We start from the raw sequence: 16428 nt of genomic DNA, 5'->3' as shown, positions 1-16428 counted from the left end.
GGAGCGGCACCCCCTCTTACAAAGGCTTTCTGTAGTGTCTGACGTTTATACAGATCATTTCACAGCTTCAAGTTCAAACTTGACATTTATTTAAAGTGGCTTCCTTGCATCTTGTTGCTTCCTGATTTATTCTGGTCTGTCTTGCCCTAAGGGTTTCAAGACTCTTACTGTGCACGAGTCCAGTGGGGAACTCATTTTTCTGGGGCTCTCAGTAACAGATCGAGTAGACCGGTGTTTAAGGAGATTGGCCTGAGTGAGTCGTTTGATCTCACACAACTGCTGCACGCCCGGTGCAGAGCGTGCGTCTATCAGCAATATTTGTCTTGCAGGTTGTTTACTGGAGTCTGCACTGGGAACCAAGGGTATGTACATAAAACTATGTCAGATAAGACATTGGTTGCGGGTTGAAGGTTGTTCGTGTTCAGGATTTTTCATCTCTTCCTGTCCCTTCCACAGGGAATAAATGTCCAAGTGCACGGCACAAACTGCAAAGTTGTGGCAGGAGCTGGAGGCATCCCCAGGGGCAGACTGTGTTTTTATGGCTCGGAGGCTCGTCTTCCCTACTGTGTCTTATTTGGGGCTTCCTTTGTTTTATCAGTGGACAACAATTATATCAGGAATCTCATGACGTTGGCTCTTTTTTTCTTTTAGTTTCAGTTTTGAGTTCTTTGTCATTTCAGAAATGTTTTGTATTATTCATGCATTTCTTTTTTTTTAAGAGGCAATTTATAGCTTTTGAACATGGAGAGCAATTTGAGAATGTGGCTACTTTCTGAAGAGCTGAAATCTAGTGGGAAAAAGGACTGTTATATATGTATTCAAAAATGTTGTGATTTTCAGGCCAACTTCATGAATTTAAATGGGAGGGGGTTCATGGTCATGATGCATTATGCATCCTGTGTGCATCACATCTGCCAGAGGATGCAGAAAAAGACTGCTAAAGGGCTTTTACCCATAAGTATCAGCATGTCAAGAGGTCTTTCTATGTACATTTTAAAATTTTAGTGACTGCTCTATCTAGAATAGGCTTCCTGTTATTTTGCACGGTCTGCAGGACTGGGTGGGGGCTGTTTGCTATTTTTAGAAGCTCCCCAGAAAATATTCTTAATTTATAAGTTAAAAGACCCATCTTCTTATTCCTGTTTTTACGATGCTTTCTGCAAATGAAACCTGGAATCTTTACATTTTAACTGCCAGCCCCAGCAGCTGAAATGTTAAGCAAAGCAAATCCAGCACTCAGTTACATTGGGCAATGCAGTGCCCTCATGGATTTGCTGGGTATAACTGCGTGGTCCAAACCAGGGTACTGGTTTTGGCTCCTTAGGAGCAGTTAGCACCTGAGTCCCACATCTGAAGCACTGAATGAATACATACACAAGACTGATGACTGTCCATCCTCCAACAGCGCCTTCGAACAACCCCGGTTCAGCTGACACATCTGCCCAGGCAGGAAACGAGGCTACAAGAAGGACATGGAGGTGCTCGAGAGAGTCCAGAGAAGGGCAACGAAGCTGGTGAGGGGTCTGGAGAACAAGTCGTACGAGGAGCGGCTGAGGGAGCTGGGCTTGTTCAGCCTGGAGAAGAGGAGGCTCAGGGGCTACCTTATCGCTCTCTACAGGTACCTTAAAGGAGGCTGTAGCGAGGTAGGGGTTGGTCTGTTCTCCCACGTGCCTGGTGACAGGATGAGGGGGAATGGGCGAAAGTTGCGCCAGGGGAGGTTTAGGTTGGATGTTAGGAAGTACTTCTTTACTGAAAGGGTTGTTAGGCATTGGAATGGGCTGCCCAGGGAGGTGGTGGAGTCACCATCCCTGGAGGTCTTTAAGAGATGTTTAGATGTTGAGCTTAGTGATATGGTTTAGTGGGGGACTTGTTAGTGTTAGGGCAGAGGTTGGACTAGGTGATCTTGGAGGTCTCTTCCAACCTAGACGATTCTGTGATTCTGATTCTGTGATTCTGATTCTGTGATTCTGTGAGGAGGCCATTCCTGTGGAGGCACGGACAGACGGACACTCTGCTTTGGAGCAGCGCCGCTTTGCAGTGTCTCTGGGTGGCCGATCGAGTAAGGGTTTCGCTGCCTTTGCACATCAGCTTCAGGAGCTGTATTCTCACCAAGGCATTGTTGCGGTCTGAACTCATCTTCTCTTTTGGATCATGTGAGGTATCCTCCATTAGTAACACTTTGCTCTGACAGGCGTCCTGCTGTGCATTGCAGCAGTTAGAAGTTAAATAATTTATTTTGGAAGCAAGTTTCGTACATGACTTAGAAAATGGAAGAGAACAAGGAATATTGCAACAGCGAACTGCAGGGTAGATTTCAGTGGTAGCCTTGGACAAATACACCATGCTCTGTACTTTCTAAGCGTTGCATTTTGCCATCCATTGTTTCAAAATTGCTTTCTCTCCCATAATTATCTTCACAAGAGGAGGCTGATCCAAAGTGTTGTGTTTTTTTTTATTTTTTTGATGTTGTTCATTGATTTCCATTTTTAATAATAAAGGTGAATAAACAAAAGAAAAAAAAAGCATGACAATATATTACCTGGCATTTAAAATAGAGAGAAGATGTATGTGTGCCACAGAGCACTTAATCTGTGGACATCAAAGTGCCTTACAGAGGTCATAATTCTCATTTCAAAGATGAGGAAGCAGAGGTGCTGAGAGGGAAAGTGGCTGGCTTAGCAGGTCAGTGGCAAAGCGGGGCGAGAGTCTCCCGAGCCTGTACTGCAGGCAGAGAGGAGGGCACACAGGAGAACAAACCTGTCCTCGCTTAATCAGGACGGCTCAGGTCCCAGGTGCAATGAAGGCACAGTGACACTGCAGGGAGAGCAGCAAATCATGCCACAAGCCGTGGAGCCAGTGAAGCCTGGTTTCCTGCTGTTCTGTGTCTTAAGAGTAGGCCGGGGGTTCTCTGATGTTGCCCTTTGATGGTGCAATCCTGAGGTGCCACTGTGGCCTTTCCATCACCAAGGGCACTGATGGAGTCTGGCTTCCCAGCTTGGTTGTCTGTTTTGCCAAAAGTTTTAGGTACTTGAGAATTTTTGTGCCTTTCTGTCAGGCGTGATCACCGTGAGCCAGTGAGTCACAACTAACACGTGTCTGCACACACACACCCACGCACGGGCACGCAGGCATATATCTGGGCATTGCAGTGCAGGGGACATTTTACCTTATGGAACTGTGTGGTCAGACAGCATTTTTATGTGGTAGATCTACGGTTTTAAATATGTTTTCTCTAAAGAGTTCTGAAAGATAAAAGGTGGTAGAGCGAGGATGTTCGTTGTGTTGATTCCGTAGCCACTGTTATTCCGTCTTACTAGAAAATGCTTTTCAAGGGAAGAAACAAAATGCCTCCAAATTGGACTTCCAATGCGAAACGCATCTTCTTCGAGCCCTCAGAGACTCTCTGTGAAGTCAGACTCATTTAAGTCATTCGTGTGATGAATCCTACCTCCTGGTGAGAAGACTTCTTTTATGCCTGCAGCCATGCTGCCTCGAGGCACGGTCCTGTCACATCTCGTAACCCAGAGAGGGAGAGGTTGAATGAGCATTTTGGTGGGAAATTCTGAAGTAGTGACTTTCAAGCCTTCCTGACTTGTGAGCTCTGAAAACACTTTAGGTGGCTGCTCATCTCCCTTGTCAGTAAATTGAAGCCTGCTGATATGAGATTGGTTTTCTCAGTTTTGATGGGCCCATTACAAGTAGGACATGGATGCCGCTGGTCTTCTGTGCATGGAGTTTCATGGAGCAATGTGGCCATCAGTTACCTGAAGATCTCGCGGTGTTTTTCACAGAGGGGTCTGCCTATGAAAGGTAGACATAATTTGAGGGATTATCCATCTCTAAGCAGTTCATGATAACTGCTTTGAGATGGCTTGCAGTGTAACCTTCTGATTAACAGTGCACCCCTGTCTGCTTTCTGCTTCTTCAGATGACTGCTACAAAAGATGGGTAGTAGGGGGAGGTTGTCTAGCTTTGTCATTCACCCTCTTTGACCTTCAACTCCTTTTTTCTTGATGAAGTCCAAGTTACCCATCAATTAAAGAGAGGCTGCGTTGTGTTCTTAGCCCACAGGAGTGTTGTGAGAGTTTTAATAATAAACTTTTCAAGACTGTCAAGTGAAATGTGCTATATAAATGCAGATTAATGTTACTAGAAAGCCTGCAGGTTCTTTACTTTATGTGTCTCCTCTGTGGTGTCTACCAGCAGACCTGAATACATTTGCGGCTCAGATTACTAATCTCAGATGTAATACATCAACTGAACAGACTTTCTTTCTTTATATTTTAAATATCACGGCACACTGTATCATGCAACCTATGATAATACTGTTTAGCATCTCTGTTATTAGAACATCTCTTCATATTTTTGTTGTTACAGGGCCCAGAGGCATTGTTTATGGGTAGACCTCAAAGACCTGGTAGTACTTCAGTTTTCCAGATAGGAAAACCGAGGCCCATTTTCCAAGCAAAAAACTCTGAGCCAGTGGTGTAGAAACTGGGTCTCCTACCTCTCACATGCCATCTCTCCAAGCACTGGGAAACTGTTTTCAAAAGAGCCAAAGACTGTAAATTACAGGACCTCAACACAGATTTTGCAAGTGAAAGTAAGTTTGCTAAACAGATTTTTTTTCTCCTCCTGTGTGCTACGAGTGACACTTCCACTAAGCACTGCAGTGGGTGCGTTCCCTATGTGTCTGGTTACCCCTGAAGAGGTGTTTTAACTGGAGGAGAAAACCCCCACTCATTAGCAATGACTTCTGTTCTAGTGATTGGCTACTTAAGGTTTTACAACCCCAAGTGCCTCGCTAATATTCTTCTCTTAACACCGAGTCTTTTTGCAGGTTACCAGTATGTTCCTCAGACTTGCAAGGCTTTACAGACCGTTGTTCAAAGCCAGCTATTTTGAAAAAATACACAAATACTAGAATCGTGGAATGATCATCACAAATGGCGGTGGAGAAGGGACAACTGCTTGAAGGTCCCTCTTCTTCACTCTTTACCAGGAGAATATCCTTCTACTGGGCTATGTACTCATGGTGCCACATCTTTCTGATTCATGGACTTCACATTCCTTGCTGCCCAGTGGCCTGGTGTCAAGACGAGTTGGGGAATACTTCCCTCTCTCCAGCTGATGTGGGTGCTTTGAAAGGAGACACTGTCTTGATCTCTGTTAGGGTGAAGATGGCACTTCCATGTCTCCTTTGCCTTTGATGTGTGTCCTTGTCCCCTTGGTTGATGCACCAAACCAAATTTTTTGAGTGACTGCTTCTGCCAGTGGCTCATATTGGAGGTGTAGATGGGGTTTGGGAATTCCACTTCTGGAGCCAGGCACCTTGTAGGGACATGTGGGAGTTGCTGTTACCACACCTGAGCCCTTTGCCAATCTGGGACTTGAGCGTCAAAGGTGAGTAATTGTTATTGATGGAGCAGCTGCTTTGTTTGTCCACTGAATAAATAAAGCAGACTTTCCAGCTGTTACCTCCTCCAAGTCTCTTCCAGGTCCTTCCAGCTTCCCCACATCACTCCCTTTTCCTAATCTCCCCATCTTTTCTCTGTGGCTTCCTCCTGCAGTTTCAGTTCTGGCGGGCAGCTCCCAGCATTATGTTCAACTGAAGAGGGCTTTCCACGAGCAACTTGAATGTCCCGAGCAGTACAACATTCTTCCCAGAGCCATCCGTGTCAAAAAGTGATGTTTTCGCCCTGTTTTGCAATGATTGTATTTAATAGTTAGTTAAATATCGAGGTCACCAGCCACTCCTTACTGGCATGCCCCATTCCTAAGGAAACACTGTGCCTTTTAACATAGCTGTGCTGGAGGGCAAGGGCATTTACTGACCAAACCTTCTGCTGGAGAGCTGATCTTTCCATTTCCCCTTCAAAGCCAAGGTTGCCACATTTTCCCAGAGTCTGTGACCTAAATAGCAAGTTGGTGTCCTGTGAGAGTGTCTGGTCCTGGAATGGCCCTGTTTCCTTTCCCTTGTTTCAGTGGCTGCGGTGATATCAGCATCCTTGCGAAAAACAATTCAGTCAATCCATCAGGGCTTTCCAAAGGCAGAAATGCCCCATGATGTGACACACCAAAACCCGTTTTGAAAGCAGCAGACTAGTTAAATGGGCTGACCCTGTGGACTCTGGGTCAATATACAATAACGGTGGTGCTGCACTAAGCTTTTCTTTCCATCAGAGCAGCTCTATCACATTGATCTGCTCAGTGTTGTGCCAGAGAATAGCTGGATAGCTTTTTTTTTTTTTTTCTTTTTTTAATGTGTAAATCCACTTCCTAACCTGGCAGGCTTTCTACAGCATGAAAGTGTCAGCAAAATATCGGTGCGTGTTTCTTCCATGCGGTCTGATAGGGATATATATCTTGTCCTGTTTGCCTAGGGTGCAGCTCCTTTGGAAATGCTTTGTAGAACAGTGCTACACAGGGAAAGAGTTATCTTTAATGACACTTCTGTGATGTTTACATGTTAAAGTCCTTGCATAGCAGAGGTATATGTGGTTATACTGGCATAAAAATGCTTGTGTTTGTGTGGTTCTGGGAACCAGTATAAATTATGCTGAAAAGAGCATGTATTTTCTTTATATTTTGGGAAAGCTGGTGCTGTAATTGAATATAACTGTAAATAAAACCACCCTGGCACTGTTTTTCATTCACAGGCCCCCAGTTCAAATTTATTGTTACCATTGCCATACCAACGCAGAAATAGCAGCTGTAAGGGGTCAAGTGAATCAGAGTCAGACTCATCTCAGGATATCTCATCTCATCTGTCCAGCTCAGGCACCAACAGGTCGATAATGGAGACTCCCTTCATAAAGGTAGAAATTGCTACAAAGTCAAGAGCCTCGGGTATTTTCAACACCAATTTAGGAGGGGATGAGAACCAGGCACTGGAAAAATCTGTTTCTGCCGAGTGTAAAAGGAGCACTGGGGAGGAGCTCTGTCACAGTATAAACTTCCAGTATAGGTTAGATAAATTCCCCATTTGACCCCTGAGATCCTCAGGATGTCTCCAGACTGCCAGTCTCACCTCCCACTCACCTGGGCACAGTGCCCACTGGAGGTATAAGGCACCAGTCCCTGCTCAGCCTGTCTTAATTAAAAACAACTTTATTGTTTGATAGATACCAACAGAATGCACAATATAACCGGCAACACAGAAGGCTTCTGCCCTGAAGACATTTTCCTGTAAACAGATGGCAAGCAGAAAATGTGTCAGGAAAGCCAGAAAAACTCTGTCTTGGTAGGTATGTGATTCCTTTCCCCTTTGGACAAAGCATCAGTGTGGGCTGATGTGGGCTCCAGTTACAGAAGATGTCTTCAAGGCTAAGGCAGTGTGGAAAGTACGAGGGAAAAACGTGAAACCAAGGGAGGGAAAAAAAAAACACAAACCAACACAACCAATTAGCATTCTCTAGTGGGGATTTTATTTCAGCCCGTCCCTCTCCCTCTGTGCTTAGCACTGTACATACACATATGGTAGGAGAGTAGCTCTGCCCAGGGAGGCGTAGAGTCCACATAGGCAGGAAAAGGGGTGGGGGACAGGAAGCACTCGGCTTAATTTCACAGCCTTGAAGCAGATCTACCAGCTGACATCATGACTTGAACAAGGTTGCCCAGGATGTCAGCGGCAGAGCCGGTATTTAAACCCCTGGCATCCCAGCCAGAGGCACTGGCATGTCCTGCTTCATCTGAAGCTGGTCTGACACAGCAGAGTCTTATGTAACTCAGCCAGAGTTTTGGTTTTGTTGCAACAGTTTCAGAAGAACTCAAGCACAGGATTTTTGCTATTTTTAAGTTCGAGAATGAGTGTATTTCTGTCTCACGCTTCACCAGGTTGCATCCAGGGTCAGGGAATGAGGGTTCATCTTCCAGCTAGCTACACAAGGCTTTCATTTGCATTCCCTCTTTGTTTTGTCTTGGGATAACAGAGGTTTGCACTGACATGCAAGATATTTTCTTACTGGTCATCGACAACCGCAGTTGCATTTCAGAAACGTTTTGGCACCTTGCCCCTCTGGCAGCCAACGATCTTAGTAGCAACTTCTCAGGCTGAAATGTTTTTCTTGAAATGCATTAGCCCATGTCTATTATTGCACACACTTTTCCTTTTCCCCTCGTCTGCTTTGGCCATATCTGAAGCTGTGAACTCTTTTCAAAGAATCTTTAATCTCTGTCAACATTTGGAGTGGGTCTGAATAAAAACTTGTTAGAGAAAATCTTAGTGATTTAATGTGCTTCTTGGCTTATTATTCTGGCTGACAATCTTTTACAGAGCCAGCATTGCAATAGCAGTAGGAAAGTAGAAAATCAGGATTGCTTTTAGTAGGAAGAATCACTCTGACATGCTGAGCAATGCCCTGATATGTTCATTGCCTGTCCTGTGAGTGTGCTTGTCTTGTAGACACACTTGCAATGCGGTTTCCGGGAAAACAGAGGCTTAAAACTGATAGGCATTTTCTGTCACCACCTGAATAACACTTAGAACTGTGGGATAATTAAGATCAAGTGCTTTAATCCATTGGTTACCTTCTCAGGTAAAGCTATTCATTCAGCCATAGTAAGGACAATAGTGTTTATCAGCTGTAAATCTAGGGTGTAAAGTAAAATAAACAAGTCATAAATTTTCTGCCCTGCTTCTTCCCACCTATTCTTCAGGCTATTCATCTATTTTGGAAAGCTTACTAGTTCAAAACTTCAAAATCACTGTCTACAAATGAGGAGCAAATATGACATTCTGTGATCTTTTGCACACAGAGGAGATTGAGGTCTTGATAAGAAGCAGGGGTGGGAAAGGAGATGTTAGTGTCCTTGGTGAGGAATGAAGTGAACTGGAAAGTAAGCTGGGGGGAAACAGTTTGGGAATCCCTGCCCAAGTTCAAAGTACTTACACAGGTACTTGCCTCTAATTATGTATTTAAACCTAGACCCAAAGCAGTTAAATACCTGCAAAAAAAGTAAAACACAGAGTCACCTAAACATGTACCTCTGTGCTTTCCTGAGTTAGAGTCTGCACAACTGAATGGGTTCTGGCAAGAATATTTCTGGTCTCTAGGCTTAAACTGACTGAAGCCATCAGGTCGGAGCTAAAGTATTTTGTAACAACTCAGCTACGAATGTCAAAGTCTGTAGAGGTGCAGCTTCTGCAAATGGTTCCAATTAACATCTTTAATCTTATTATCTCAAGTCTTTTATCTTCAAATTTTCTTGGCTGTTTGTTTGTTTTCTTTACATTTGTTTACGTATACAGAACTGAAAGTTTTTCTGGAAATGCTGGTATGGCTTTTAACTGTAAGAATGATTCACTGAGAATAATTAATTCAAAGATCTTGGCATCTCTTTTCCTTGTAATCTGGTGGTGGATATTCTGTGATTTTCTTGGAAGGTTTTTTCCCCTGCATGTGCATGTATACACTCACACCCACAGAGACTCACACACATCATTTGCAAATGCAGACACTTCCCTCTTCTTCCTTTGGAGCTTTTAAGTTGCTCCCTGTTTCTGGAGCAAGACACATCTGACCTGTACAATTAACCCTTTCTGCTATGTATCTCCTTTATTTGTGTCCAAAAACACAACAGAGCTTTTGAGGTCTGCAGGACCCGTCCTGTTGCCCCAGTGTTTTTGTCTGTCTATTTGTTTGTTTTTTGTCCATGCTGCAAACCTCCCTAAGCTTTCAATGCAGAGCAGGGACATGCAATACTCTGGGAAAGGCCTGTGCTAAGTACTAACTCCTACAGTTTGCCAAGGCTTGGCCTTGGAGACTGCTGGCTGGCCTGGGCCAAACCAGACCAGGCACTTCTACTGAATAAAACAGTACAGATCTGTTCCCAGGGGCCAGGATTGTTCCCCAGCATTGTTTAATTTATTAGTGTAGGTGCAAGTATTGTTGTTGATATAGAGGTTATAGCTTGCTCACATTTTAATATCTATTAGCAGCAAAAGCAGTGAGTTCTGCCTCAAACTTTAAGCCCTCGGGACCATTACTTACATAGAAAATTAAGCATGGTCCTTGCAGTCTGTGAAACAAGCTCATACATAGTGTAAGGGGTAAAATTTCCCTACTGGCCCTGTAAGTGAAGTCTGTCATGAAACTTAGAGTGGCTCATCACCGTAAACATCAGTATTACTTGAACTATTTGCTTTGTAGAGCTCTCACTCGAAATTTATGCACCTAAGGAGAAATCAGGGGGCTAAACACCTTTGAAGAGCAGTATGTTATGTTTTTTTCCTTGTTCTGAAAAACATCATTTATGCAATACCAGAATTCCCTGTAACTTAGTACTTTGCACTGTTATTTCAGAAATTAAAAGCTATTCTGGTGCTTTTTAATCACAGCACACTGTGACAAAAACCTAGTTGCTTTGCAGTGACACTCATATCATTGCAATACCGACAGCTCCCTTAGAACCTGAGCAAAGGAACTAGGAGGCTGTAGGTGAGCTGGGTTTACCTAAATAAATGCAATGCTAGAAGCCTGCAGCAGAGTATGGAGTCACTCTGTAATTACCCTCCTGGTTTTTCTGCCTTGTCTATGAAACAGTCACTGGAACAGGACAACTTGTATAAATTCAGGGAGGGCCATGATTTTTATTATAACTATAACAACACTTGGCTCTTTGAGGGCTTTTATCCAAATGTCTCCAAGCCCTTGTTCTTCACAAAGAGAGATAAATGTAATTATCACAGTTCTAAAGTGGGGAAAGCTTAGGCATACTGAACTTAATTAACTGCTCATGGATATACAGCAAATCAGGAGCAGAGATGGGAACACAAACCAGTTTTCCCAACTCCTCTTTGTACCTTAGTCACTGGATCCTGGTGCCATCTCTGTTAGGTAGCAACCGCGGTGGGATTAACGAGACAAAAAGTCCCAGTGGGACAAAGCTCGGTTAGCCCTAAAAATACTGAGACAGCCCCATGCCCAGCTGAGGTAGCTCTGAGATACACCTGTAGCCTTTTGTCTAGCATTTAATGAGCCTGGACTGGCACTGGGAACTCGCACACGGTATGTGCTAGACACCAGTTTGTTCCTCATACTTTGTCCTTGTGTTAACACTGAAGTTTGCTTGCAGGAAACGACTGCTGGCACAGTACCGCCTGTCCAGCTGCTCTGTAGCACTTTGGCTCCACCGCTCCTTCTCGGTCACTCTCTGCCCCTGCTCCACCGTGCTCTGCAGCGTGGAACCCCGCTCCACCGTGGTACGCCACGGGCAGCAGGGGGACAGCCTGCTTCACCATGGGCCTCACCACAGGCCGCAGGGGACTTCTGCTCCGGCGCCTGGAGCACCTCTCCCCCTCCTTCTTCACTGACCTTGGCGTCTGCAAGGCTGTCTCTCACTCCTCTCTCTCTCCCAGCTGCTGTTCCGCAGCAGGTTTTTTGTTTTGCCTTTCTTCAATCTGCTCTCACAGAGGCGCAAACAATATCGCTTATTGGCCCAGCCCTGGCCAGCGGCAAGGCCCTTCCCTAACATGGGGCAGCTTCTGGATTCTTCTCACAGAACCCACCCCGATGGCCCCCCGGCTACCAAAACCTTGCCACCTAAACCCACTACACAGCACTTGCGGCCACTGAGACCTGCGCAGAGTGACTCCTCATTCCTGGAAGCAGCGCCACGCGCCTGAAAGAAGAGGCTGTAGGAAGAGGTGCAGAGATGAGATAAGCAAGGTACTGATTCTTCAAAGGCAGCGTTTAGCTGTTGTTCTCTCAAAAGGCTGACAACAGAGAAGGATGGCCTTCACATGTTCTGTTCTGAATAAATGGTGTCAAGGCGGAGGAAAAGATACTTTTTTCATCCCTCTCACTGACTCCGGGCCAGGTATATTCAAACTCTGTGTTTTCTCAGTGCCTACACAGCCTGGGTGCAGAGCTACACTGACCTGTTTCCTTCCGATGCACTACCAGCTAACATAAAAGCTCTGGAAATCAAGGTGCTCCTGGCATCTCCACAGGCTCTCTGGAGGTCTCTCCACCCATCTTACTTACCATCTTTTTTTTGTATAGTTGTGATAGAAATTGTCTCAGCAAATCAGGAGAATTCATTGCCACATAAGTGACATCCTTTTCCTGTTTGGGGTCAAAATGTAACCTTGAGCTTTTGCAGCAGATAGACTCCTCTCCCTGTGTTTCCCTGAGCGCAGTAGCATATGTCTGCAGTCATTTATCTACCTCTAGGAAGCAAATCAAGTTAAAATTCTCAGGATGAGATTTTTCTAGCGTTTACTGACGGCTCATCACGTTGCAGCAAAGTGAGGCTTTCAAAACAGGAAGGTATTTCTACCCCTGGCTGAAATAACAAGTTTTAGCACAGTCAGCAGGTAGTTTGCTGCTCACACCCTGGTCACTACCTGCTTTTGCTGAGAATGAAGTAGTTACAACTGTGGTAAGGGGTGACTGATGGCAGAGTAAATATCAACCGTAGGTTTTGTTTCCAGACACAAGCTGATGACCAGTTTATCATTTGCTCAGCTCACTGTAGGACAACGTAGTCGTCTTTTTTACCCCACTAAAGCTTAAGGGCAAGTGAGGATGGGGCTCCAGTGTGCCAGGCACTGTTCTGTGGAAGGAGCAGGGAGCCTCTGCCCCAAAGGCTTCCATGGGAGAAACACAGGATGGGAGAAAGGGACTGGAAGGAGCACAGTAACACTAGGGCACAAAATATGCATGTGCTGCCATGGAGGACAGGCAGATGTCCTTAGGAGACATGGTATAAAAATGGGGAATTGGCTGTCTGTAGCAAGTTAGAAAAAAAGACAGAGGAGGTCTGGAGCTGAGACCCAGGTTAGAAAGAAACTTCTCTGAGACCACATCTTTACTGGTAAGTTAATCACACCGGGGACCCTTCTTTGGTGCTGATGCCAGCTGGCAGAGAAGAGCTTGTGTGCAGAATATTAAACTCTTCTGCTGTCAAAAGGTGGTGGCTGCCTCCACGCTGCCTCCTGGGAGCTCTCTCTGGCTTCTGCTACTTCCCAGACCATACCCAGAAACCTGCCAGGGATAGTCCTAATGACTGAATTCCAGTGCCCAGCTCTGGTGTTGGCCCTGCTTGCACAGCCACAGTCTTTACTTGGGCTGTGCTGTGGCTTCCCTTGCTTTGATCTGATTAACTCCTTCCTGCGGGCTGCTGCCAGCCACTCCGAGCCACGTGCACGGGGAGGTGCGCCACGTGGATCCCTGTGCCAGGAGACGTGCACATGGAGACTCTGGCTCCTTGTTGCAGTGGTAGCCTGATCCGACCCCAGCTACCTTCTGTCAAGGAGGAATCTCAAAAGGGAGGTGCTTTAGGAATAACGTCCAATAAAGGTGTTTATTTGTGAAAAAGCGTCTGGAAACAGCCTGAAGACTGGAGGGAAGCAGCAGCTGTAAATGGAGATGCTGCCACAGCTCCCTCATGTCCACATCCACCATGCAGAGCAGATGCCAGCAGCCGTACAGAGCGCTCCTTGGTGCAGCACAGGTTTCACTGGCACTGCAGAATCCAGAAGCTATTCTTGGACACCACCTACTGGCATTTTCCTTATTAACTCTTCTCAGGATGAGCAGTTTGGCCGGGTGTCGAGGGCATCCCAAGCCTGGAAGTGAAGACACAAACTTGACCTTCCGAGTCCTTTTCAGTGAATGTCCTGCTTGGTTTTTTGTTTGTTTGTTTTTGTTTTGTTTTGTTTTTCTGAGAGGGAAGCTGCCTTGGAGCTCTGTGAAAAAAAACATTATGTAAGGGAGGGATTTTTCCTTGCTGTTGGGAAAGGGGATACCAAAAGAAGTGCTATGAAAGGGAGGCGGGTGAAAGAAATAAGAGGGAAAAAAAAATAGAAGGAGAAAATGTCTTCAGGCACTGGTGAGGAATAAGCTGGAGGTCTTCCCTACTGCAGCTCAGGCAGAAAAGGCATTTTATACCCATCAAGCACCACTTTAAACAGCCTTTCAAGAGACAGAGCATTTAAGTCCATGATTTCTTCTTTTTCAGTATGCACTGAGCTCTACGTGGCATAAAGAAAAAAAACCTCTCCTTTCTGGATGCAGCATTTTAAATCAGAAGGGAGGAGGAGGCACAGCTTCCAAATGCTTTGCCTTTTGGCACCGACACCAAAAACTGTAGTACTGATGTTTATAACTCCTGACAGTCGCGACAGACAGAAAAAAAAAAGAACAAAGGAGCAGTCAGTTGTCCTCACTGACACAGCTCAGGCACCGAGAGAGGACAGCAAGGGCCATGCTTGACCTCTGTGTAGCCTTGTTGTTTGTAATGAGAAGAAACCTCCCCAGTTACAACAGCTTAAAGAATACAACCAAGCCCATCCTCCAGCATCTCGGTTTGGGCCTGCTGCAGCTCTGCTGCTTCAGCAGAAAACCCACCGAGAGGCTCCCAGCACACTCGCAGGCCCTAATTGCTCTGAGCAGCCTCACCCGGGGCCTCCACCCACACCTCCTGCCCAGCAGCCCTATTTAAGCTCAGCCTTGGGCTACCTCACAGGTGGCTTTGTCTTTAGTTTTGTTGCCTGGGTTGGCCCTTGGGGTAGATGTTGTTTATTTATACCCCCCTTGCTTTACTGATTGTAGCTCCTGGATGAACTTTGGGCTTGATCAACCCCTTTGGAGAGCTGGGCGATCACCAACCGCATGGAGTTTAACAAAAGCAAGTGCTGGGTCCTGCACCTGGGACAGGGCAACCCTGGCTATACGTACAGACTGGACGACGAGACGCTGGAGAGCCGCCCCACAGAGAGGGATCTGGGGGTTGTGGTTGACAGCAAGTTGAATATGAGCCAGCAGTGTGCCCTGGCAGCCAGGAGGGCCAACCGTGTCCTGGGGTGCATCAAGCATGGCATCGCTAGTTGGTTGAGGGAGGTGACTGTCCTGCTCTACTCTGCACTGGTGCGGCCTCACCTCGAGTACTGTGTGCAGTTCTGGGCACCACAGTATAAAAAGGACATGAAACTGTTGGAGAGTGTCCAGAGGAGGGCGACGAAGATGGTGAAGGGCCTAGAGGGGAAGACATATGAGGAGCGGCTGAGGTCACTTGGCCTGTTCAGCCTGGAGAAGAGGAGGCTGAGGGGGGACCTCATCGCGGTCTACAACTTCCTTGCGAAGGGGAGTGGAGAGGCAGGGGACCTATTCACTGTAAACACCAGTGACAGGACCCGGGGGAACGGTGTTAAGCTGAGGCAGTGGAAGTTTAGGCAGGACATCAGGAAGAGGTTCTTCACCGAGAGGGTGGTTGCACACTGGAACAGGCTCCCCAGGGACGTAGTCACTGCACCAACCCTGTCTGAATTTAAGAAGCAATTGGACTGTGCACTTAGTCACATGGTCTGAACTTTGGGCAGACCTGTGCGGTGCCAGGAGTTGGACTTGATCCTTATGGGTCCCTTCCAACTCGGGATATTCTATGATTCTATGATTTGCTCTGTCTGGGGCTGCTGGTGAGCTCTGCTACCAGCACCCAGCTCTGCTCAGGTTCTGTGGGGTTGTGCCAGTGGTTGAAGGTGCTGCTTGTGCTGGGGTCTCCCTTGCTCTCTGAGGTAGGCAAAAGTTCTTGCTGCTCTTCCAGTTCTCGTCCCTCAGGTAACTATCTCCTCCAGGGTTTTCCAACAGAGGTTCCTCCTGTTATATGTATATACATCTTTTTCATGCATGTATTTGTCTCTGAAGCAACCTCATTTAACATTTTTCTCTGAGGAACAAGTCTAGATTTAAGCTTATAAACTGATTTATGTTCTCCTAAGAAGAAGATAGAGACATCTATCATTCCACCATCTGTCCGAGGCCTGTTGAGACTCCCTATGGCTTACAACAGGGTTCCTATGGTAGTTCCAATCTTCACTGTCTGTTAGTACAATTCCTTCCAGTCAGCTGAGGAATATCAAGCCCATGGGTTTTTAATGCCTGTATTCCTATTCTGTTCTCAGAAATAGTTTTCAAGTCTGGTTTTTTTTTTTTCTGGAGTTCTCTGAATGAGATAAAATTCACAGAGATGTTTCAGAGAAGCTATCAATTGATGATGAAGTCTTGTTGTTCATGACTGTCATGATTTATTTTTTTTTTTTAGTGACAAACTCTACCTCTGTCCAAGGTACGAAGATCCTTCAGTCTTACAGCTGGAGGACCCTAGCTTAGCAGTCATCCTTATGGTGTAACCTGAGTTCTTCTCCAAGCTCTTTCTTTTACAAGGCTAGTGCCATTTTGAGCATAGACTTGACTTCCATTGATAGTTGAAAGGATAGAAATGTAACAGGGCTATTTTTGTGCTGTGTATCCAGGAGTCTACATACTGCAGGATCTCAGTAAGCCATCAGTACCTTCAGAGGTATGCTGGCATCTCTGGCTGTTCTCCTGCTGGTGGTCAGGACAGCGTAGGTAGTAGTGTTCTGCTGGAGTTTTGAGGGATTATGTTTGTGTTTAAATATTAACTTCCTTTTCTGTTGGCTGA

General features: G+C 45.8%; 1 protein-coding gene across 1 annotated transcript in view; it reads left to right on the top strand.

Moving 5' to 3' along the window:
- Nucleotides 1-234: 234 nt before the first annotated feature.
- Nucleotides 235-16428, top strand: part of LOC106044698 (uncharacterized) — a 38267-nt gene continuing 22073 nt past the window's right edge. The window contains exons 1-2 of the mRNA XM_066993390.1: nucleotides 235-362; nucleotides 1406-1618. The gene's annotated coding sequence lies outside the window, so the exon portion shown is untranslated. The remainder of the gene's footprint in view (nucleotides 363-1405; nucleotides 1619-16428) is intronic.

Source organism: Anser cygnoides, chromosome 3 (genome assembly GCF_040182565.1).
Source record: "Anser cygnoides isolate HZ-2024a breed goose chromosome 3, Taihu_goose_T2T_genome, whole genome shotgun sequence".
Lineage (NCBI taxonomy): Eukaryota > Metazoa > Chordata > Aves > Anseriformes > Anatidae > Anser > Anser cygnoides.
Note: the sequence above shows the minus strand (reverse complement) of the source record. Positions and strands in the feature narration are given on the sequence as shown.